The 24,159-nt window shown below is 31.9% G+C and overlaps 1 protein-coding gene across 12 annotated transcripts in view; it reads right to left on the bottom strand.

The window, feature by feature from the left end:
• The window catches only part of LOC105211683 (protein qui-1), a 118,946-nt gene that overhangs the window by 51,063 nt on the left and 43,724 nt on the right, over window positions 1–24,159 (bottom strand). For 9 of the 12 annotated variants that reach the window (XR_008471641.1, XM_029039884.2, XM_029039882.2 and 6 more), the window contains one exon: window positions 17,972–18,012. The exons of the other annotated variants lie outside the window; for them this stretch is intronic. The gene's annotated coding sequence lies outside the window, so the exon portion shown is untranslated. The remainder of the gene's footprint in view (window positions 1–17,971; window positions 18,013–24,159) is intronic. 12 annotated transcript variants of the gene reach the window in all.

Below are 24,159 nucleotides of genomic sequence, written 5' to 3'. Positions count from 1 at the left end.
AAACATTTCTAAAGTTATAAGTTTTTACACACTCTTCCATACATATGTATGTACTTTGCCGTTTCTTGCGTGGGTTCATTTTAAAAAAGTAAAATGAGGAAAATTCGAACATTAAATTATATATTATTTGCAATGAGCTAAAACTTGATTACGACCTCTGGTCTTTTGTGTCCGTTGTCTTTCTCTCTGATTCGACGGCCTAGTGCGACCTTATATATTTCTATTATAATTCTCAAGCGCGTACTTGGAAGGTTTTGATATTTTGTTCAGCAAGCAGGTACGAGCGTTCGTTACTAGACTCTCTGGCACGCGATTGCGATGCGAAGAGAATGACTTGCAGGACGATTTTCAGTTTCAGATTAAGATTCTCCATCACGGAATCTTTTTGATACCCTGACCTGGAAACTGTTTCGAAAAAGTTGAGATTCCAGCAATAATGTTACTATGTTACTCGGGGTGAATGTATCTTTCCAATGGTGAAAGAATTTTTGAAATCGGCACAGTAACTCAAGTTTATTCAATACAAACATACATACAAATTTTTCCTCTCTATAATAGTAGTATAGATAAATAACATTTTGTTTGAATAAGGGACATGTTAGAAATAATATGAGTGACTAGAGTAAGCTTTAACTCTGAAGCTTCAAAGGAGTTTTTGGAGTTATTCAATCAAAATATTACTCATACGCCCCGTCATACCGCTCTTATAATAAAAAAAAAAATTGCCAACAATTTTGTTTAAAACTAATATTTTGCTTGAGCATTAGTTATGTAATCATGTGTCGAAGTGTCAAAGGCGTATGTGGAGTTATTCGAACATTTGAAATAGTTCATCATACGCCATGTCATCATGTGACTTCAGCTTCGTATGAAAAGGTATAATATTATGCAAAGAATTTAACGTTTGAAATATTTTCTATGAAGCTGAGATACAAACGAGATAATTAGCAAGCTACACTAGTAAGAATGATTTGCTTCATTATTTTATTTCTATTTGTAAAAAGGTTATCTTGTAGAATATTGGAAAATCATTTAGAAATAATATTTTGCTTGAAGAAGGAACATAGTGGACATATTGTAAAATAATATGAGTAACTAGAGCGAATATTTCAGCTTCGAACGAATGTTATGTTGATATTTGATTAAATTATTGCTCATACGGCGTGTCATTACTTGATTTTAATATAATATAAGAATTATCAAAATTTTTCGAACAATAATATTTTGTTTGAATATTGGTTATATTCTAAAATAATACGAGTGACAAGAGCTCAAATTTAACTAACAATGAGTATTTGTAGATATTTGATTATATGAAAATGTTAATCATACGCCAGGTTATCCCTGAAGGAAGAAATAAATGATTTTTAATTCAAAAAGAGGGTCAACGGGGCCATTATTTAACATGACAAGCATTTTCTTTGCCAGACGATGCCTTCAAACTTGAAACATTGAAGATTTTATGCAAGATCGATCGATCGAAAATATTGAAACAGATTCAATTACTTATTATATAGAGGGTCTTTTGACGCATAATAAAATACTGATTTATCAAAATGTCTTCATATCACATGAGTACACATAAATAAAAAAAAAATCATCTCCACTTCAGCGGCAAATTGTCATAACAAATACCAACTGCAATGCGACGAATAGCATTTCCACCATGCAACATAACACCATAGCTGTCAAGAAATCGAGAAGTGAGCTTTCGCAGCTAAAGAAAAATACAATAAATTGCAATGTGCGCGAATGAAATGAAAAGAAAAAAAAACTGGAGGAAGTGTGTTATCAAAGCAATGCCATTAGCAACAATATCCAACTGAATTCAATAAGCGTAGCGAACGCCAACAACAACAAAAATAATATTGTATGTACATATAGTAAAAAGTAGTTGCAACAGCAAAAATAATAATAATAACAACAACAATATAGTATGCAACACAGTAACCATATCATTTGTGATGACATTACCCACAATGCAATCAGCAATAACCGCAAATGTCAGAGAGTGCGCGGGTAGGAGAGAGCGGTGAAGTGTGGAGCAGTGTGTGGCAAGTAGTGCAAGGCATGGCGACGTCAACAACGTGGCGTCTCTGGCAAGCGTGTTAGATAAATGTGAATGCAATATTTGCTTTCCTTCCGTAGCCACATTCATTTCCTGCGCGCATTTAGATGACTTGCGAATCTAACGAAATTTGTTGAAAGCAGCGTGAATGAATGCTTATTGCAACACCGTAAATGTGTTGCACGTGCATGCGCTCATACATTTCTGCGGGTGTGAAGACAAATAAGTGAGGGTTCGATTGGAAAACATAGAAAAAGTGTTGAAGCTTTATTGTGTGGGTTTTGTGGCGAAATAATGAGCATGTGGCACAATGAAAATTTTGTAATATATTTATTTTATTAAAGTATAATTTATTTTAGAGAATTGTAAATGTTTCGAACAACACTTATCATTTTATTTATCAACTACTACTATAAGGTTCAGTAAGGTTTGGGACTTAGATAAAATATAAGAGCCTAATGGTAGGCAATGATCTTCATCTTCATAAGTATAATGTCTCTTTTCTGTAAAAATTAATATAATTTAGGTTCCTTTTCCACCATAAAAATCACTCAAGTGAAAAGAAGCTTCTCATACTCGATTTAGCTTCCCCACAGTAAGCGACATAATAATGCAGTTGCAGCGTAAACGCAACGGGAAATTGCGAAATTTATATTTGTAGAAAAGTAGTGAGAGATTTTTCAATTTCCGTATCCGATTTAAGAATGCAGCGACTAACGAACGTTAAGTGGTGTGTGTGTGACTGTTTGTGCGTGACTGCAATGCGGCACAGCTTGGCGTGCGTGGCATGACTAATGCATTAAAAATGTCTGATTAAAAGTGTCATTAAATAAATATGCTTGGAAAATATATGTATTTGATATATTGAATGGTAGTTATAATGCAGCGGCAGCATAGCTTTTATGAATATTAAATAGCTCTGCGGAACGTGATTAAAATATTTTTAGTTGCAGTTGAAAGTGTGTTTTCTATCAAATGGATATATTAGTGTAAATGGTATGTGAATTCGCTATAGTTGTATTTATAGCCTAATTGTAGGCAATATTTTTTTGGATATTTTTTGTGTTGGTTGGCCAAACTAATGAAAGAAATTTATTCTTCATTCACGTTCTTTGAAAAAATCACCACAGTTAAGCAGAAAATAACATTTCATATGTAGAGGAGATCAGAATGAGGGGAGATATAATTGCTTTTTTTTCTGAATCCCAATCAATCGATATAAGATATCATGATTGATAATATCATGAACAATATAATGAATGAACAGCTCTACTTGACTTCCTTTTACAAGATACCGTTCATCAACTTGAATTTCTTTTCAGTTCACAAATCACAATCCAATACAGAATTTATAAGTTAAATCTTTATACTGAAATAAGCGAATATAAAATATTGTTCAAATGGCTCAAAAGCCTACCACTTCGCCATACAAATATAACATATATGAAAGAAGAAGAAATACACCCAATCCTTTTACGACTGCTGACTAATTGTATTGCACTCATGTTTTACAAGACGATTTCCTAAAGATTTTTTTTAAAATATACTCAGTTTTTATAGCCACTTTTATAGCGGTACAATACGAATACAAATAACAGGCAACATTAAAAAATACGAATGCTTCTAAAGGATTACAGAATTAAAGGCTGATTTGCCATAAAATTGTGGAAGAAGCTGAATAGCAACAACAGCTAGCAATCATATACATACAAATATCTACAGATTTTATTTATTACTTGTTTACATATCTGCAACAACAATTTTATTATTTTGCTGCAGTGCTCCAAATGTATTGTTGCATTTAAACACACATATATACTCACATGTTTATATAAAAACAGAATAAAGCAATCTTACAAACCTACTTATATATACACATATTAGAGATAGATGTTTACAGTTGAAAAATAAACAATAAAAGTGAAAATTTTGATTGCAAAATTGAGTGATTGGCAAAATTGACGCTTGATTGCGTGCTGAGGGTGTGTGTACTGGTATTTTTCGAACGCATTTATGCACATTGCGGCACAACACAAACCAACAATTTGGCGTTCAATTGGCTGCGAGGCATTGAGTAGACGGTTTGGTTGTATGCCTTGAGGTTTATTGTGTTGATTGCTTTTGTTTGATTGCTTCCATTAATAATTTTGTACTTCATGTAATTTTACAACAACTGGAAATTTCATTATTTTTCTCGGCATATGTACATAGACGAGGCGAGTGTTTAATAAGAGAATGCTGTTCAATAATATATGTATACATTTAATAGCGTGTGTGAAGGAAATTGTGGGGAATTGAATTTTTACTGCTTATTAAGCGAAAAACAAGTGCCGTTATGTGTGCATGCTAAATTAAAAATGTTTAGTTTTCTGTTTATTTTCATTTGGTTAATGCGATATATTTTGTTGCATTTTAGTTGAAATTTTAAGTATTTGAATTTCGTGTACATTTAAGTGGTGGCGAACTCTTTAATGTTTGTCGGTAATTTTAGTAAATAAACGTATTCGAATAACACAAAAATTTACCGAAACGTAATAAAAATATTCGCTTTGAGATAATAAGATATTGTTCTTTATAATAAATTGTATAAAAACAAATAAGGAAGGGCTAAGTTCGGGTGTAACCGACTATTTTATACTCTCGCAATTTATTTATTTAACTTTATTAATATTAAATAATACACAATTTGACCCACATATTCGTCATATATATTGTAAAAAGTCCATTGACATTATTAATATTAAATAATACACAATTTGACCCACATATTCGTCATATATATTGTAAAAAGTCCATTGAAAGTTGGAAACCATAATATTAGGTTAGAAGCACCGAGGTCCTCGTGTTCGATATATGGGGCCTTAAAAACCTATGGTCCGATTTTGGCGATTTTTTGAATGGGGCTGCCACACTATAAACGTAGTATTTGTGCAAAGTTATGCATCGATATCTTCACTAGTGCTTACTTTATATATTGTAATGTAAACGATTCAGATCGTCTTCAAAGTTCTGGTATATAGGAAGTAGGCGTGGTTGTGAAGCGATTTGGCCTATTTTCACAACATATCACTGGGATGTAAGGAAACTATTACAAACCAAGTTTCATTGAAATCGGTCGAGTAGTTTCTGAGATATGGTTTTTGACCCATAAGTGGGCGACGCCACGCCCATTTTCCATTTTGTAAAAAAAAACTGAGTGCAGCTTCCATCTGCCATTTCTTATGTGAAATTTAGTGTTTGTTTCTGACGTTTTTCGTTAATGAGTTAACCCACTTTTAGTAATTTTCAACCTAACTTTTGTATTGGAGGTGGGCGTGGTTATGACCCGACTTCTTTCATTTTTGGACTGTATTAGGAAGTGGAAAAAAACGACTGCAGAAAGTTTGGTTTATATAGCTCTATCTATATTCTTTGCGAGATATGTGCAAAAAACCTATTTGGGGGCTGGGCCACGCCCACCTCCCCAAAAAAATTACATCGAAATATGCCACTTCATAGTGCGACCTTCATACCAAATGTTATTTTCATAGCTTTATTTATGGCTTAGTTATGGCACTTTGTGTGTTTTCGGTTTTCGCCATTTTGTGGGCGTGGCAGTGGTCCGATTTTGCTCATTTTCGAAAGCAACCTTCTTATGGTGCCAAGAAATAAGTGTGCCAAGTTTCATCAAGATATCTTAATTTTTACTCAAGTTACAGCTTGCACAGACGGACGGACGGACGGACGGACGGGCAGACAGACATTCGGATTTGAACTCCACTCTTCACCCTGATCACTTTGGTATATATAACCCTATATCTAACTCGTTTAGTTTTGGGTGTTACACACAACCGTTATGTGAACAGAACTATAATACTCTCTTTAGCAACTTTGTTGCGAGAGTAAGTTTTTAATTCAGGGTTGTCACACTTAGGGGTATACAATTATTTGGAATTTTGTTAGGGTTGCCATTAGTCTATACATATATTTTAAAAACTATAAAAAATTTTATACATATATTGCTTTAAAAAGAGTTGCCATATAAAAGAAATTAAGTAAAGGTACTTAAGGATAAACTTTACTAATGAAAACCGACTACACAATATATTAATAAATAAAAAATAAATTCAGGGTTGCCACGCTTATGGGTTTATAATTGTTATACATTTTGTAATATCGGTCATGGTTGCCATTAGTTAAGAAAATTATTTAAAAAAAGTAAAAAAATATTTACATGCATATATCGCTTTAAAACGGTTACATTGTATTATAGTTGCCATATTTAAAAAAAAAAAAAAACAAATAAATTTATATAAAATTGACGTACTAATGGATCCCTAATTATTTCAGACTTTTTCACAAATGTCATTATACAGATAGTTTGGCTTCAATTTCTTAAATATAAATCGTTACATTAAAATAATGCGAGCTCAAAAATACTAAAGGGCAACCATTTTATATTGCTGAATATAACGTAGTAGTAGTGTTTTACAACATTTAATATTTCAGTGATGTCTGCTGTAATTCTTCACTGACACCAATGTCTCGCCGGTGCGTATACGTGACTTTTCGCATATACAAAACACGAAATCTTTACTTCATGCTCAGCAAACACAGTCACAATAGCTATAAGTTCAATAAATGAAAATCCGTCCGTCTTTCTTGCCGCATAAATTGAATAAATTCTTTGAAAAATGATTACTTCCATTGCACGTCTACCGCGAAAGTCAAAAAGGCTGTCAAAATCTGATGTGGCTCAACTCATTGCCAGTCCTGTGCATAAGAAAGGCGCACAAGTAAAGCAAAAACACGCATGTACATACATACATATCTGGGGTTTGCATATGTAGACATGGTTGAGCCGCCGTGTTACCGCACATGTGTAAAGCGCTTATTATTTGTTATTCAAACAATTTTGACAGCCAATAAAAGGATAATGCCAAACACACACATACTCACACACAAATACACGTTTAAACACAAGCGTTGTCATTTCCACGTACAGCAGATTACGCCCGTACATATATGTGTTTGTTGTCGTGTGTTTGTGCCGCCATGTCGTTCGCTACGGTGACTGGCCTTTCATCACTGTCAAGCACAGCAACAACGTCTTCTTGTTTATCGAAGGCACATGCGTGCTACGTGCACAATGAAAGTGATGACCCAAATTTGTGATTGCTCCTGTCGTATGCCGGTACGAGGTTAAAGGCATCGTTGCTGTGTGGCATGTGGTAGTAAACATTTTTAAGTGTCTGTCATATACAAAAGTCATATTCGCGGATTAAATTTGTAAGCAGGTATATTCCTAGAAAAAACACCGATTTTTATATGCCGATTAGGTAGATCGTAAGGGAGAGAATATTGTTAAAAAAATTAAAAAAAGCACGTTACGTTATTATGCTTTATTCTTCGAGAGTAAAATATAGGAACTGACTTTTCGCTGGGTTCTCATTTAGATTGTGTTCAATATAGGAGAGGTATAAGTATTAAAGATTTGCTGAATTTATGTATTTTAGACCTTAACCACATAGTTTCATCTTTTACATATTTTTTATATTTTTTTTTAATTTTAAATAAATTGTTTTAATACATTTTTTGAACAGGTGGCAACATTTTTCACAAAAATTAATTACAAAAATTTGTAAACATGATAAAAATTTTATTTATTTATATATTTTTTGGAAAAAAATGTGGCAACTCTGCTCGATTTTTTTTCTCATTTTCAGGTTTCTTAAATCATTTAAATCACAATATTGTTTTTTGTGTAAAATTTTTTAAAATAATTTTTTGAACATGTGGCAACTTTTTAGAATTTATAATTTAACTCATCAGATTATACATAATATCAATTTCAAAATATCTTCTGCATAATATATAATATTTATTTCATTGAATTGTTTTTGTTAAGATGGCAACTCCGAAAATTTAAAAATAGTGGATAAAATAATTACATTTAAGAAAAAATTAAAATAAATATTATACTTAAAATAATCAAAATAAATTTCGAAAATGACTTGAATCACCGTAATTTCTCGTGTATTCCAATGCTTTTATGTAGATTTTTTGTAGAAATATAATTATTCCAAAACCTTTGAAAACCTTGCTAACTAACTAACACTGTCTTTTCCATCTCCGTGATCTTCTTAATTAAGTGTAAATATCTGATATTTGTGTACCAACATTGCGCACAATTAATCACAAATCATAAATCAAATATGTGCTGCCACTTTGACTGATTAATTGCAGTAATTCGCAAGGAAATTGCTATCAAATGTGCTCTCACAAATAGATATGCATACCAACACAGCCATAGAGCTATATAAACACGCAGTAAACTTATAAATGTGCATATGAAATACTTGCAGTACATAAATCACCACCTATCCGCTCATACATATATTGCTCTATTTGCCACAAATCTTAATAATGCCAAGGAGCAGTGCAAATGAGCGACATAGTCACATTACTCATACCACATGGCGCACCTGTGCACATTTGCGCGCGCACGCTACTTCTCCGACAATTGTCTCAGCTACTGCTGTTGTTGTTGTTGATTGCGATTGTTGTCTCAGCTTCAACCATCAGTGATAAATCAGCCACAAACCAAAAACAACAATAATCATTTTAGCAAACACAAGACAAGTGCAAATTGAGTGCAACGGCAGAGTTGAGCTGAGTGCTTGTGCCTTGCAATTGGCTATTGAATTGATATTGACGTTCTTATAGCGCTTCAGCAATGCTTTATGTCACTTTTATTTGTCTAACAATGCTTACTTTGCTTTATTTATTTCATACTTTATCAATGGTCATTGATATTTATGACAAATGTCACTCAACTGAATATACAATTGTGTTAAGTGCAAGGTTTGAGTTGCGGTTGGCATTGTGGTGAAAGAAAGGATAGTGAAAAATAGAATTTTCTTTTATTCATTTGGACTTCATTAAATTATTCGAAGAACTCGCAGGTCTTTTGTCTTAAGACAATAGCATTCTTAACTGTGGAGGTTGAAGTCAAGTGGTATCTCATTGTCAATTTTATTACACCATTGTGATTGATAGAATGAAGTGCATAAGACTTGAATTTAGCTACATATATATAAATAATTAAATTGTTAGCCTTCTTTTAAAAGCGTTTAACAGTATAAGGCTTTTGAAGATAAATGTTTTTAAAAAGTTTCTGTTTTAAGTTTTAAATTAAAAAATATATATTTTGATTAATTTCTCTTATGTTTGCATTCAAATTTATTTTATTTTGCTATCCATTTAGTATTCTGTTTTGACAAACATATCTATCTCTCTCGCTAACCTCGACTCTGTATAATGCCCCAAATGCCCTAAATACCCTTCATGCATACTGCAACCATATTTTAGCATCGGAATTAAAACAAAATAAATAAACAAAAATCAAAATTTGAATTCAAATAAACTGTGCAGTATCCAAAGTGACATATACACTTGCATGCGCTTATCGATCTGTTGTGAATTACAATTTTAGAGAATTTTGTTATTTTAACAAAATAATAAATAACAAATAAACAAAAATATTAGTTATGAATTTGAAGTGAGATTCAGATAACAAAAATACTTGTGGCATTATATTTATATATTTATGTGTATCAAATGACTCTTAGTTAGAATAATATATGCATAGATATTTGTAATTATTCAAAATAAATTTCAAAATGGCTTAGAGACAAGGCTGGTTTAATGGCGCATATTTACATATGCTTTCATACAGGATTATGCTATGAATTATTATAGTCTTCTGTGTGAAATTTTATAAAAGCAGAATATTGATTTACATAGTCGAAACTGACTGTTATCAAAAACGAAGGATAATATTTTTTCGGGGAAGGGTAAAATTTGTAATTCAATTTATCAACTAAGGAAAGCCGTTCGTATGTTGGCTTCTTTTGTATATTTATTGTCATCTCATAATCTTATTCTTTAAATTTGTGCTTAAATAATAAAAATATCACTTCCAATAGTCCTTTAAAGGATAGGAAGAATCATTTTTCTTCTATGCGCCTTGAGGTATGCTATGTTTTACTCAGTTCTATTACATACATTTCTCTTCGAAAGCCAACAAGTGGCATTTCGGGTATCTGGGGTAAGAGATTAAGCACTTGTTGTCTCAAAAAAGCACTTGTTGCCACAGTTAAAAAAGATATTAAACTCACACCTTTAAAATTCATCTGTATAAAAGTATATTTCAATATGTTTTACCATTCCAAAAAATGATTCCAAAAAATTAAAAAAAAAGCGTGTAGATAGAAAAATGTATAAATACTTTTATATATCATCAGAAATATTCAGCATCGAAAAAAATATTTATTTATTCCTTACATCAAAGAGCGTCAATAACGCTTTTCTGCGAAGTCATCCCTGCTACGCAATAAACGATTGTAAACACCAATTTCATAGCAAAATATTTGAGCTTAAGCGAAAAGTCATAAAAAAGTTTACTCATTAAACAACAAGTCGGGCGACTACAGTGACAAACTGACTAACCAAGACAGGCAACAGCAGCTCACTACCCTCAAAACTCATTAAGCAACAAGCGTGCAAGCTCAACAAGCGCAGTTGGCATTGAAATTGCATTTAAACTGAAATTTCGCCGTTCTTGACTTTGTTGTTGTTGCTGTTTGGCGGCAAACTTGTTATTATTATTAATGTTGACACAACTGCGTCTGTGCGCGGTTAAGTGCTGGCAATGTACCCACACGGGTGTTCACACACAATTCGCCAGCATGTGTCTTGGTGATATCACTAGAAATTTGTATGTGTGTGTGTGTGCATTCCATGCTAACTTGTGCGTCATGCGCGTAATCCCTGTGCTGCTGAGCAATGTACAAATATTAGCAGAGCTCAATCAGTCTGTGGCAAGCAGTTAGCGCATTGCGGCGACTTTCTAAATATTTTTATGTGTTTTTTGGTTGCAAGTCATGCTCTTAGATTTTGCGTGTAATTACTTTGTGGTTCGAAGAAGAAAAAGAAGCGTGGAAACTGAAGTTCATAAGTCATTGTAGCTGAATGGTGCGCTACTCATATTATAGTATATTAGCAAGGCGATGCAATTGATGTGTGGGCATTAGGGTGTGTCTAAAAAGTTAAATAAAATATTTACGATTTTTCGGAAAATATTTGGAAGCTGGTTTTAATTAAAGGAGAAAATACTGAAAAATTTCATAAAAAAACTTTATAACCACCCTAATGTACATATGCATTGAAAATGATTAGATTTAAAGATTATGTGTATGCTACTGCTGCGCTGCCAAAATATTGTAATTTTCTTCACTGCATAGTAAACTCATTTAAAAGTTTCGCTTGCCACTGCGGCATCTGTGTGGCAGCAGCTCAAGTTTAGTTTTCTCTGTTCCGAAATATTAGTTTTACAAAATTTTGCAAAACGTAACATTTAACGGCGGGGATTACATATACAAGCATGTGGGCGCTCATATGTGCAAATGGATTTATTTTGACTACTGCGACGCCAAAGTGTGGGCTGCGCTGACATGGCTCGTGTTGAGAGTTGGCGCATATGCAGATTTGCATTTTATAACTTTGCATTTATGAAAGAAAAGCGAAGGAAAGATATGAGCGTAATGCAGTTTTAAATTTCTTTTTGGTGGACAAATTTTGAAGAATTTTTTTTTATGAAATATAACATGAAATAATCTCTGAATGGAATTTAAAATTTCTTGGTAAAAATATACTTTATTTTAGAAGTTTTTCAAAAACGCAAAATTTTTCTTTATCAAACTGGAAATATTTTATATAGCACAGATTCCGAGCAAATGAAAGCGCGTCATACTAACAAAAAATCATCAATTGTTTTGAACTTATTGCTCCACCAAGCCATCTTGATATCTGCAACTACCTCGACCTCGGAAAAAAAAAAAAAAAAAAAAAAACAACCACTTTAACCAATAACTTTTTGAAAATCAAAAATCCAGCAATCGCAGCACTCATACGCCATGTTGGCCAGCATGCCAGCATGAATTGGTTTGTGTTTACAAATCGAGTTGTGTTCTGCGCGCTGCACACAGACAGCGCAATGCAGCAATAAATGCCAACACACACACACAGGCATAACTGCAAACATAACGGTATATGCGTATATACACATAAACAAAGGTAAGTACACACAAAAGATATTCGATTGAGGCAGTTCGAAAATCGGAAATCACTGCACAGGCTATGCAAAGATAATATAAATGTTTGCACACACACATCTTCATACATTTGTTGTTGTTGTTGCTTGTGGCATAAAGCACCAATACAATTGCATGGCATGGTTGGGCTGGTGCTTGGCATGGCAGCTCTCTACGTGAAATTAGTTTACGAAACAAACAATTGTGCGTATTTGCATAAATGGCATCGTTGCAGTTGAATGGGTTGTTGGGTTTGTTGGTGGCAGTCGAATTGTGTTGTGGTTGAACAGCGACAGGGTTGTATGGAAATTTTGGCACCTGCAAATATGTGCCTTTCATTGTATACATTCGCATGGCGGTATGCTGTGATTTATGCATGCCCGCAATGAAATATAATTGCCAATCACGTCTGGCATGTGTGGCGTTCATGGCTAAGTGCGAGAGTGTATGTACATATTATATGCAAGTGGTTTAAATATTTTTCGAAATTTTGAACATGGAATGCTTGCGAAATATTTGTTATTTGAATGCTATGCAGGTATTTTGTTGCAAGTGTTTAGAATTTATTATTGCATTAATTTGAATACAATGTATATATAGTATTTGTTGTTTGAATATGAAGATATTTTTAAATAAAAAATAATAATTTTTAAATAAAAAAAAAAATTGATGATTTAATTGATTAAATTTTCTTAAAATTAGAACATTAAATTAATTGTGTAATTTTCGCTAGTGGCAACCCTATCCATATTTTTTTTAATAATTTTAGAAATTAAGAGGGAAAACAGCGAAGTATAAATATTTAAAACAATTTTACTTATTAAAAAAAATTTAAGTAAAGTTTTAAAAATATGGCAACACTGTTTGAATAAATTATGCCAACCCTGTCTATTAACTGTCTTTCATTACAGTTTTCCATATATTTTTGTTTAGCTTAACATTTTTTTGGAATTAAATATTTCAAATAGTTGGCAACCCTATGCGGATAAAAATTCAAATTTGATTTCTTTCGCTTTTAAATATGTTTTAGTTTATAAGTAAATTCTAAAAATATTCAAATCATATATTTTTTGAGATATGCAACAATTTTAATTAATAATAATGCAATATAAATATTAAAATTATGGCAACCTTGTTTAAGGCAATTCACAACGCTGACTATTAAATGCATTTCATTAAAGTTTTCTATATGGTTTGTTTTGCTTGTTAGTTCTTTTAGTGATTTTTTTGTCAAATAGTTGGCAACCCTAGCCGAAAAAATTTTAATTTTTTATATTTTTTCAGCAATGATATGTGTTTTAGTATGCAATTAGTAGACACAATTTTTCATTTTATTAGAAACTTTTATCATTTTGATTACATTAAAAAGTTGTATTATGAAGTTTAAGCGCCTAAGAGTATACTAAACAATTTATAACACTGCACGAAGAATATTAAATATTTTATATAAATAATTTTAGTCCCATTTAACAATTGGTCAGATTTAATAAACCAATTTTATCACCAAAATATTCGCCCATTAGCTATTTTATAAATAGCATTGAATTCGCTTCGATTACATTACTGCCACTAGAAATCTAGAAGTGTGAAAACGATACCAATTTACTAAGTAATAAATAATTTATAGCTGCCTAAACAATAATAAAGCACGTAAAATTAAATTCCTAACCAATAAGTCAATCAGTGCCGCTAACTGCCGTGGATGCTGGTACAACAGTGCGTATGAGTGCTCTCGGCTGAGAATACTCGAAGCCAAAGTGTGTATGTGTGCGTAAGTGATTGAAATAATAAAAGTAATGCAATAAGAGATAAAAGTGTGCGTATTTACAGTTTATGACACACGTCAGTACGCTTCAGTAAATTTTATAAAAATCCAAACACACACTCATTCAGTAACAACAATCCGGGTACGACCGGGTGTTCGTAGCTGTCCACTTGAATTACGAGTATATCCAGCCACACACACACACACCGAGTGTCCGCTATATAAATCGGCTATTTTAAACACACCTGACATACTCATTAACCATTCGAGTGTTATTAAATTGCTTGATGGCTTTTTGTGAAAGCCAAGCGTGCAAAAAAATGCTTTAGAAGAAATTAAATAAAATTCAGTAGAAGCAAAGCAAAGAAAAGAAGAGCGCACAAGCTATACGAAAAACTTTGCCAATAAAAAGGAAAGCATCAAATTAGCAGAAGTGTGTGAGCCGCCGAAATGAACGCCGGCTTGTGAATACTTCAAGTATGTGTATGAATGTGAAAAGCGAAAAATAAAAAGGTATATGACAAGCCAAATGAAAAGGTCCATTTAACAAAAGGTTTTGCTGACGTACAAGAAAACAACAGTTAAGGCAATAAAAAAGCGCAAAAATACGCAAGTATAAGCAACAACAATTCTTTTACTTTATAAGTTTTGCGATATATACTCAAGTGTGTGTATGCATGTTTTGTGTTCGAAAAAAAAATTGTTTGAAAGTAGTATATTTTATGGCGCTTATTTGTCTTGTTGCTGTAATGCTGTCTCAAAAGTGTTTTGTTCAAACTTTTGCCATTTGTTGTTTTGCCGAAATTATATTAAAAAGTTTGCGCTCAGCGATTTCATTGCGTTCTTTTTCGTTTTTTTGTTTTTACTTTTGAGACTTACATTTCGGTGCGATATATATACCCACATATGCATACTATGAATATTGTCAGTTAATATAAACAAATGATGTTTTTGACATGCTTGCACTAAAATTGACTTTGCTGCTCACCTGCAAGCATTTTTTTCTCTTTCAAAGTTAACTTCTTCTACATTATTTTTCTGTGTGTCGTGTTGACCGTCTTGTGCACAGTGAAAGCAAAAATGTGACACTTAATGCACACATAATGAATTGAAGTCACTTGAAAAGTGTCATCAAAGTTTAGAAATTTAAGTTGTACAAGTATTTTTGTTTGTGTGAGTTTCTAGTGAAATTGATCTATTGCTTTTTTCCAGGAAGTTAAATATTTATGAGTTGATTTATTTCGTCGTCAATTGGAGAAATGCAGAGGAAAAGCGCAAAGTTGGCATACAGTAAGTATTTAGTATTTTACAAAATTTTGAAATTTCACTGAAAATTTTATTTCGTTTTTAGATACTGTGTTATACGAATGAGAGTGAATTTGATATTTATTTTCAATTTTTTGCTTGTATTCAAGTGTGCAATTCTCCGAACTTTTGGTTCACTCTTCGATACACATTAGCCCGAAGCTTTGTGAAATGTGTTTCATCACATTTAATGAATTATATGGAAATATTCTTTAGAAGCAAACATGAGAAAATGAATAAATTAGGCATACTTAGCGTTTAGCGCGAAAGTAATTCGAGAAACACCTAGTAATTAGCCAAAGAACATTTTTTTTTCAATTTCTTGGAAATATAAGAAGGAATGAGAAAAATGTGTTAGAAAATTGCAGGAAAATGGAAATTAGTATATGAAATTATATTTAGGTGTATATGCTTTCATGAAAAGCTTTTATCTCCGATACATACAGTGGTGGTCTTATAATTAGAAACGACTTTACAGCATAAAATTTCCCTAATTTATTTTAAAAATGTACATTCCCATATTAAAACTATAAATTGGAATTAACAAAGTAACGAATCTTATTTTACCTTTACTTAAAAAAAACAACAACATTAATTAAATTAAAAAAAAAAACATGCTAAACACAAATAACGCCAAATTCGGTTCGGTCGTATAATTAGAAAAAATAGTAAGAACTTAAGGATATCTATAAAAAATTTAACAAATTGGGTTAAACTTTTAATATTTTGTTGGATAGCCTTTATTTTTAGCAAAATGTGTTCTGCTCCAGCTTTGTCGAATCGTTATTATTTTGAGTTTTTTACTTCTTAAGACTTCGTTTAACAATTGCTGATAATTGTTTTTAATTTTTTTGAGATCAGGAATTTGCGGATGCCAAGCCAAAACATCAATATTTTGATTCGAAAACAAGCGCTCCATTAAACTTAAAGTGTGTTTTGGCTCATTGTAGACCTGGAAAATGTAATGGACTGCATATTCTCAAGGGAATATGGTTTCGTTCCTTTCTTCAGATTTTTTTATATTGATATTGATCCATTATCCGTTGAACACTCACAATTGGGTCAATACCACGACAGGAAAATACTCCCCAAACCATAACAGATCTGCCACTGTGCTTTACTGTTTTCACAACGTACCTTAGGTTTAGGGCCTTGTTTGGAGAACGCCTTACATATGATTTTCCATCGTATTGGAATAATTTTAACTCATATTCGTCACTCTAGAGAACTTTAACACAGTATTAGGAACATTTCTGTATCCTTTACTTTCAATCGCAACTGCTTCTTAATTTTTTTTTGGGCTACAAGAGTTTTTTTTTTTGGCAATGCACCCACCAGAGTCCCGAGTCTTGTAATACCTTCTTATCGCCTGAGCTGAGATGTCTAGATTTCTTCCTTAATTTGATGTTCACCCGAACACAAGAAAGGATTGTTCATCCTGTCTGCTGGTAAAGTAGTTTTTCGATGTCTACACTTTTTTTGCCCATTCTAAAAACTAAAACGTATATAATTGTTGCCAGATCACTCACTAACTCCCTCTATTGCGCTAAGTTTAAGAAAAACCGAGAATACAAAGAAAAAACTCCGCGTTTCTAACTGTGTGACCAGCTAAAAAACACAGGCCGGGAAAGAATTTTAATTTTTTTTAATAATAAGTCAGCAAATAGACACGTGTTTATTTAGCAACAATGTTCAATACCTACACTATGAATAACAATGCTCATAATTTACACTTCGCGTCTTGCAAAAACTTTACTGTGATTTGATTTTTTCAAAAATGTCGTTTCTAATTATAAGGCCACCACTGTATATACGATAAATATATATAATATACTAACCTAACTTTTGCTCTTTTTGTACTTCATTAAGGATTACCAAATAATTGTATTAAAATAAAATATCAGCATAAAAAATATGACTCTGCTTTTTGTATTGTTTAATAAATAGTAAGGAACATGCTCGCTATGCTGAAATAGCAAAAAAGTTGACCTGAAGCCAGAAATGTTGTCCACAAATCATTATTAATGTCACTCATACGCCACGTGTAACCCACACAGTGCGCACAACTTGATTTATGCGTACAAACAAATATACAATGAGTATGCGAACATTTTCATATGCAAACCGCAATTAAAACATGACATGTGCATTTGTAGTTGAGGGAAAACTTAATGATAAACATACATATATGCTTGCTTGTCTATATTTGTATAGATAAATTAAAATATTTCGTTCATACACTTGTTGGTTTTTGCACAATAATCTTAATTAATTGCTCAATTATTATGAAATTATTTACGATGATATTTTACTGTATGCAATTGCACATAGACTTGACACATTTTGGCTTTCATTAGCCGAATTCTTAGTTCTTAATTAACAAAATTATCTAAATAACAGAATTATCACACAAATTGTTAGCTTAAATTGAATGAGGTAGTGAGTCCATTTTGGTGAGTAATTACTATTATTATTAATTAAGCTATAATTAAGCCAAAATGCTTGTGAAATATAGTTACTATGGTCACTCTGCTTTGCCATATGTTGTCTACAGACAGAAAGGCTACAAAATAAATTTTGAGTTTCTTTAACACGCCAATAAAAAATATTTTAACAGCTTAAACTCAAAATCTTAAACTCGAGTTTATGACTCAAAGTGAATAATTAGCAGTTATTAATAAATTATATTTATAAACTCACCGTTGATTTTAGAAAAATCAGTTCAAATCATGAAATTTTTTCTGAAAGAGAGAAAAAATGTAATAAAAAACTTGAAATACGTATTAAAAATAGTAGTCGATCATATATCAATATTTTTATTTCATTTATTGAAATTTAGTAGTTCATTTTCTACTAACACACTCTAACATATTCTTGGAATCTACATATTGGAATCTCAAAACCTGTTCCTATTAAGAAAGAAATTATGTTTTAATAATCCTTAGCGTAATTGGCTGTCAATTGTATGCCAGTTTTTAAATCTAACTAAACAAATCTGGAAAATAAATTAATACATACATATATAGTACAAAGTTCAATTTTTCCTACCACCAACAACAACATCCAACATTCTTCAAACACTGTAAATCATACCCTTTTCTAAAGTGGTATCTAAATTAAAAGTAAATAAAGCGCAACTCAAGTGCTTTGACAATCCTTTGGAGCATTATGTCAAATTGTTTGAAAAAGTGTCTCAAAGCAAAGCCGCTCATAATTAGATGAAATCCATTTCAATCGTTTTCGCATAAATTCGGCTGAGAATGGATACATAGGAAAACAAATAAAAAGCAAACAAAATCTAAGAAAGCAGATTAAAGAGATAACAACCAAAGTAAGCGACGGCATTTCACACAAATCACATACGCATGGCTAAGCAGACTTAGAGACTTTAGCTGAGAGAGAATTACCAAGTGACAAAGTGCCGGGTAAGAAAATAAGAAAAAGGAAAGGGTATGTGAAATACAAAGCAGTTGTTAGAAGAAAAAAATAAAAATTGAGGAAAAGGGTACGGTAGATCACATTTTAAGGGAGTGTAATATGAGTATGTGTGGATCGTTCACTTTTTATTTATTATCCAAGTAATTCTATTATTTTCATATTTCACATTAACTTAATAAATATTTCATTTTATTTTTAATATACCATATTTCTTTTATAACTACAAAATATATTGAAAACTCCATTAAGCTCAATCACATAACGGTGAAAAATTACATATTGTTATTCATTCATGCCTTTCTGCAGCCATGTGGGTAATTTTCCTACACCAAACTAATGCTTCACCCTCTCTTGCTACAGTTTTGAGTCAGCGCGTGTTCAACATTTGGATTATCGCCACGACCAATTGTCGACATAAAAACCCAATTTATTTTGTTTAACACCTAACCCTACACTACAGAGACATACAGCGTTGCCTTTGCTATGCTTTGAAGCCACTTCCTGTGCAACATTTCATTTCATCGATATTGTATATATTGCACAGCTCACCTTCACGCCGCCATTTTTCACACTCATTTATATTTATTTTATTATATTTGCTTTCAATGTGTTTTCTTTGCTTTTTTTTCGTTTTCGGGTTTGTTTTCGGTTACGAAATTTAACGTTGCAATTCAGCGGAATTGAATTTGGAAGCCAACCGGAAAGGCATGTCCCGAATGGCAGGCCGCTGTCTGCACAGAATATCAAATAGAAATACTACAGACTGCATGTTAAATGTCAAATTCGAAATGTCAAATGTGTGTCTGTGTGTGTGTGTGACATTGTTTTTGTTTGTAGCAGATAGCCTTTTATGCAGTGGCTTTCAGATAGCTTTCCAGTTGAAATTGTTCGGTTGGTAAAGTCAACAAAGGTATTCGTTTGAAGTTGTCTTCTTACTGTTATTGTTAACATACAGATGCATACATGTAACTGTAATTTGCTTTACATATTCATTGTATTCATTCGTAGTTCAGCTTTATTTTTATTTTGCTCTGCATTCACTTACTTTATTCCCTCATTGTTTCTTTATTTTCATTGCATCCTTCCGTTGACGCTTCGCCTTTGTCATACTAATCAGCAGGATAATCATCACTATTATCCTTTTTGCGCTTTAATATGCTTCGGTGCATAAGTTAACCTTGCAGTTTTTTTGTGTATGCCTCCCAACTTCCTTTCAACTTATTTCATTTCATTTCATTTTATCTCTCGGCACGACTACAAAGACGATAAAGAAAAGCGGTTGACAAGCGTGGTAGCCAGACAATTCGAGCGTAAAATGCGTGAGTTGCGTAAATGAGAACGTTGCTTGCGTTCACACACAGTGTAATCATTGTGTTTATTTTTATGATCTCACAAGCAGTTCTGCATAAGTGGGATGTTGCTTTGGCACAAAAACGTGTATGAAATTATGGTTCATTTCGTTCGTTTCAGCATTGAATGTATGAAAGTATATACATGTGTTTGTTTGTGTGTGATAAACATGTTTTTTGAAGTAGCACATAACTGTGATTGATTATAAAAAAACTGTCAAATTGAAAAAGCAAATATTTACATGTGTATATATTTTTTGTTTGAAGTGTAAGCCATGACTGATGAAAGTCAAACATTAGAATGACAAACGGGAATACAAGCATATAATGAGAGAGCTGAAGTTAACTCGAGAGCTTCCAAATACAAATATTATATATGTAGGCACTTTTTTGAACTTTACTTACTTTGAATTTATTTTTAGTGAAGGCTATTTGAAATTTTAGTTAGAGCTGATTGAAGTAAGCAATCCATCATTTTGATATATATATATATATTTATGAAATTTTTTAAGAAGAAATATATTCTCCGATATCATACTGAGCATATTCAATTTATAGAGTAAACATAAATTTCCTTTACTGATTGCAATCACCACTTATGGTCGACAGTTAGTCTAGTTAACCGAAACTATCTTGGCATCGTGACCGTTAAAATCCATATATTTCCAAACAAAAAGTCAGCAGTATTTTCCAAACTATAAGAGAATTGTATATGGGCATTTCCGCCATGTCGAACGGGACAATCGTACGCCTTTCAACTAAAAAATAATATGAACTAAAATGTTTTTTAATTTTGACAGTATGATTTTTTAATAGCCCTTCATTAGCTCTACATTTAGTGTTAAGGTTGATTTTGGAACGGTTTTCATTTTCAAGATAATTGCAAATAACCAAGGCATTCACACGGGACAAAAAATGGAAGTCGTTTTTGGGGACAACAAATATATTCAATATTCAAATGTTTTTGATTGTAAAATGTTGCGCATTGATGGTCTTTAAAGATGGTATGAATTTCATCCAAAAATAATTTATAAATTTTTTTAAATTAATTATTAACCACATTCGCACGGGACATGTCGCACGGGACATTTTTTTCCATCATAATATTTATGTTGATTTTGTTGTTATAATACCGAATTATTTAACAACAAGTCCAATAAAATGGCTTTAAAAAGTAGTAAATGTATTTATTTGTTTATTTTAACCAACATCCAAAGAGAAACACAATAAAAATTCCCTAGTATGAAATGAAAATGGTATTATGAAGGTGAAATACAATTTTTTTCAGAAAATGCTGTCCTCGGGAATACAAATTTTTGGATTTCGTTATCTGCTAGTCTTTCCTTTTGATAACTGCTCCCAGTCCATCGGTTCCTTGCAAAAAAATTATATTCTAATGAAGAGTTAATTATTTTATAAAATCAACCAGGCTTGATAATATAAATTTGATTTTAAACTGAGAGTAGTTACCTTTAAAAAGTATAAATATTTTAGAAAAGCAACTAAAGGATTTCTTAATTTTGGTTAAGAGATTTATCAAGAAAATAATATGTCATGCGTTAACATGTCACTTTTAAAAGCAAACGATTTTCCCTTACAACCTTAATAAAATGAGTTGATTTTGAATTTTGACTTGTAAGCCTATAATTTTCGCCAAATAGCTATTTCAGTGGAATTTAAAGTGCGGTTTTTGCTCATATGTAAATAATTAATGTAAATGTATCTATTTACATACTTAAGCCAACTTTATAAGACAAAAAATAATTTTCAATTTTTAAATTCCTCACCTACGATGTCGCACGGGGCCAATTTTAAGTAGTTACCAAAACCACAAATCTTCTGATTTTTGAACAAGGTTTTTTTTTATTTTAATTGTATAAAAATTTGCTGTTTATACCCAAAATTTGGCGAGCTTGCAGCTTATATTTGCGATGCAGTGGGAACAAGTGTTGTTTTTTGATGTCGCACGGGACATTAAAATATAGGATAATAAGAGAGCAAAAACTTACAGTTATTTGCAATCGCATGCTTTCTTATGCATTTTATTTTGCTCTTTTTACCCTTATAAAGGTTTTACACAAAGCAAAAATTAATACATTATATGTTTGTTTAACAATTTTGACGAAAAAACAAATGTAGTAGAAAAATCGAAATGAGAAAAGTAGCTCCTGTTCGACTTGGCTTTGGTATATCTCGTAATTGGTTATGAATTAATTTAAAAATAATTTAATATAAATAAATTTAAATATTACCCTATGAAAATATGCAAAAACTTTGTAATTCTAACAATGTTTAATATTTTGCCTGTGGTAGACCTTCTGGCGGAAATGCCCATATGTTGATAAAACGACAATAAAGCGATGATAAATTGAGATGACAATAAGAGTAAAAAAACTGTGGAGTCAACTGTTTGAACTGCTTAAATTATTCTAATACTGAACTCAATGTTAAACTTTTTATGCTGACAGTCTTAAAACTTTTATAGGAACGAGTTCATAATGTAGATCGATGGATAGGTATAGTGGATGTCGGTTAAGCACCTAGACCGTTAGGAGTGCCATTGTGAAACCGCCGGCATTGAAATCTACTCACATTACCAGGTGATGGGGATAATCAATTCAAAAAGTTTAATATTTGCAATTTCCGATAGTTGCGATTTTTTCATATGTACAGCTTTGCATTCACATAGAAGATATAGCACAGTATCTTCATCTTCTTTTGCCAAACACACTAAGGCCTTTGGTTTTTACGAGGAGCTTTTTCATGACAGAAATACGCACAGTGATGTTACCACTATCTTCCAAGAAGAGAGTTCTTATAGAAAATATGTACAGTTGAACTTATCTGACTCGAATCACCATAATCCACAAAAAAACTTCGAGAGACTTCGAGTTATGGAAAATTTCATTAAAACATAAATTTTCACAAAAAGCCGTAAAATACAGTTTTAGTTATTTACTTCGCATACGTTGTTTATTTAAATACGTTAAAACATGTATTCTGTAATTTTGTTGTCTGCACTTTGCTATTGTTTGGCTTTTGACGTCTGTATCCCATTCCTTTGTTACATGATTTAAGCAATCCATAAGTGTAATATTATAATTTTTGTTCGCCTCCATATGATATTGAAGCACTCTTTTACAATTCTGCGATAGTTAAATTTTATTTTTTATATTATGCCCTAGTCGAAAAGTTCGATTTATGGAAGGAAATTTATATGCAATTTTACTTCTATAGCCAATACAAGACTTCGAGTTAAAAAATTTTGAGTTATGGAAGGAAATTTGTATGAAATTTGGCTTCAAAACGCTATTGCCAATTCAAGTGTTCGAGTTATGGAGAACTTCGGGTTAAAAGAGTTCGAGTTATGGAAGTTCTACTGTATTTCCAAATCGAATCTAGCACCACTATCCAAAAGATAGATTAATATACAAACACTCTACAACCTTTCAATCCTCCTTCTTTATCATTATTCCTACGCCTATGTTTAATTTTTCTTTCTCCTCAAATTTCAATAATTTATAAAAAGTATGTTGGTTGTCATACCAAGAATTATCAGTAAAATATCAGAGAATAGTCGAAGTTCCGCGCAAAAACCCAAAAAATATTCATTGCTTTAATGAATTGGTAATATATTTTTATTTCCACTACGACAGATGTTGCCCCAATAATGCAGCATATTTTCTCATCGATACATTCCTAGGCAAAAGGTCTGCGCATTACAATATAGGTAGATATGTATGTACATATGTATATACATAAGTTTATGTACAGTAGTAGATATACATATAGGGTTTTATTCGGCATATAAAGTGAATATGTATATTATGTACATATATATATATATATATGAGTACATATTTTAGTGTATTTCAGTGCTATAGGCCTGTAGATAGTCAAAGGTGTATTCAAAACGTTTATTAATGTTGTATACATTCACATAGCATCACATGTTGGTCTATCTGTATCTGTATGTATATACTTTGTATAGCTACCCATAAGCATATTTTGCTTGAACGCTGCTCTTCGATATCGAAAAATAATGAATATTTATGGTAAATTTATGACTCTCCGCCTACCCGGCAATTTGGGCAATTTCAG

This window comes from Zeugodacus cucurbitae, chromosome 6 (genome assembly GCF_028554725.1).
Source record: "Zeugodacus cucurbitae isolate PBARC_wt_2022May chromosome 6, idZeuCucr1.2, whole genome shotgun sequence".
In the NCBI taxonomy this organism is placed as follows: Eukaryota; Metazoa; Arthropoda; class Insecta; order Diptera; family Tephritidae; genus Zeugodacus; species Zeugodacus cucurbitae.
The sequence above is the reverse complement of the archived record's forward strand: the minus strand, read 5'-3'. Positions and strand labels throughout refer to the sequence as shown.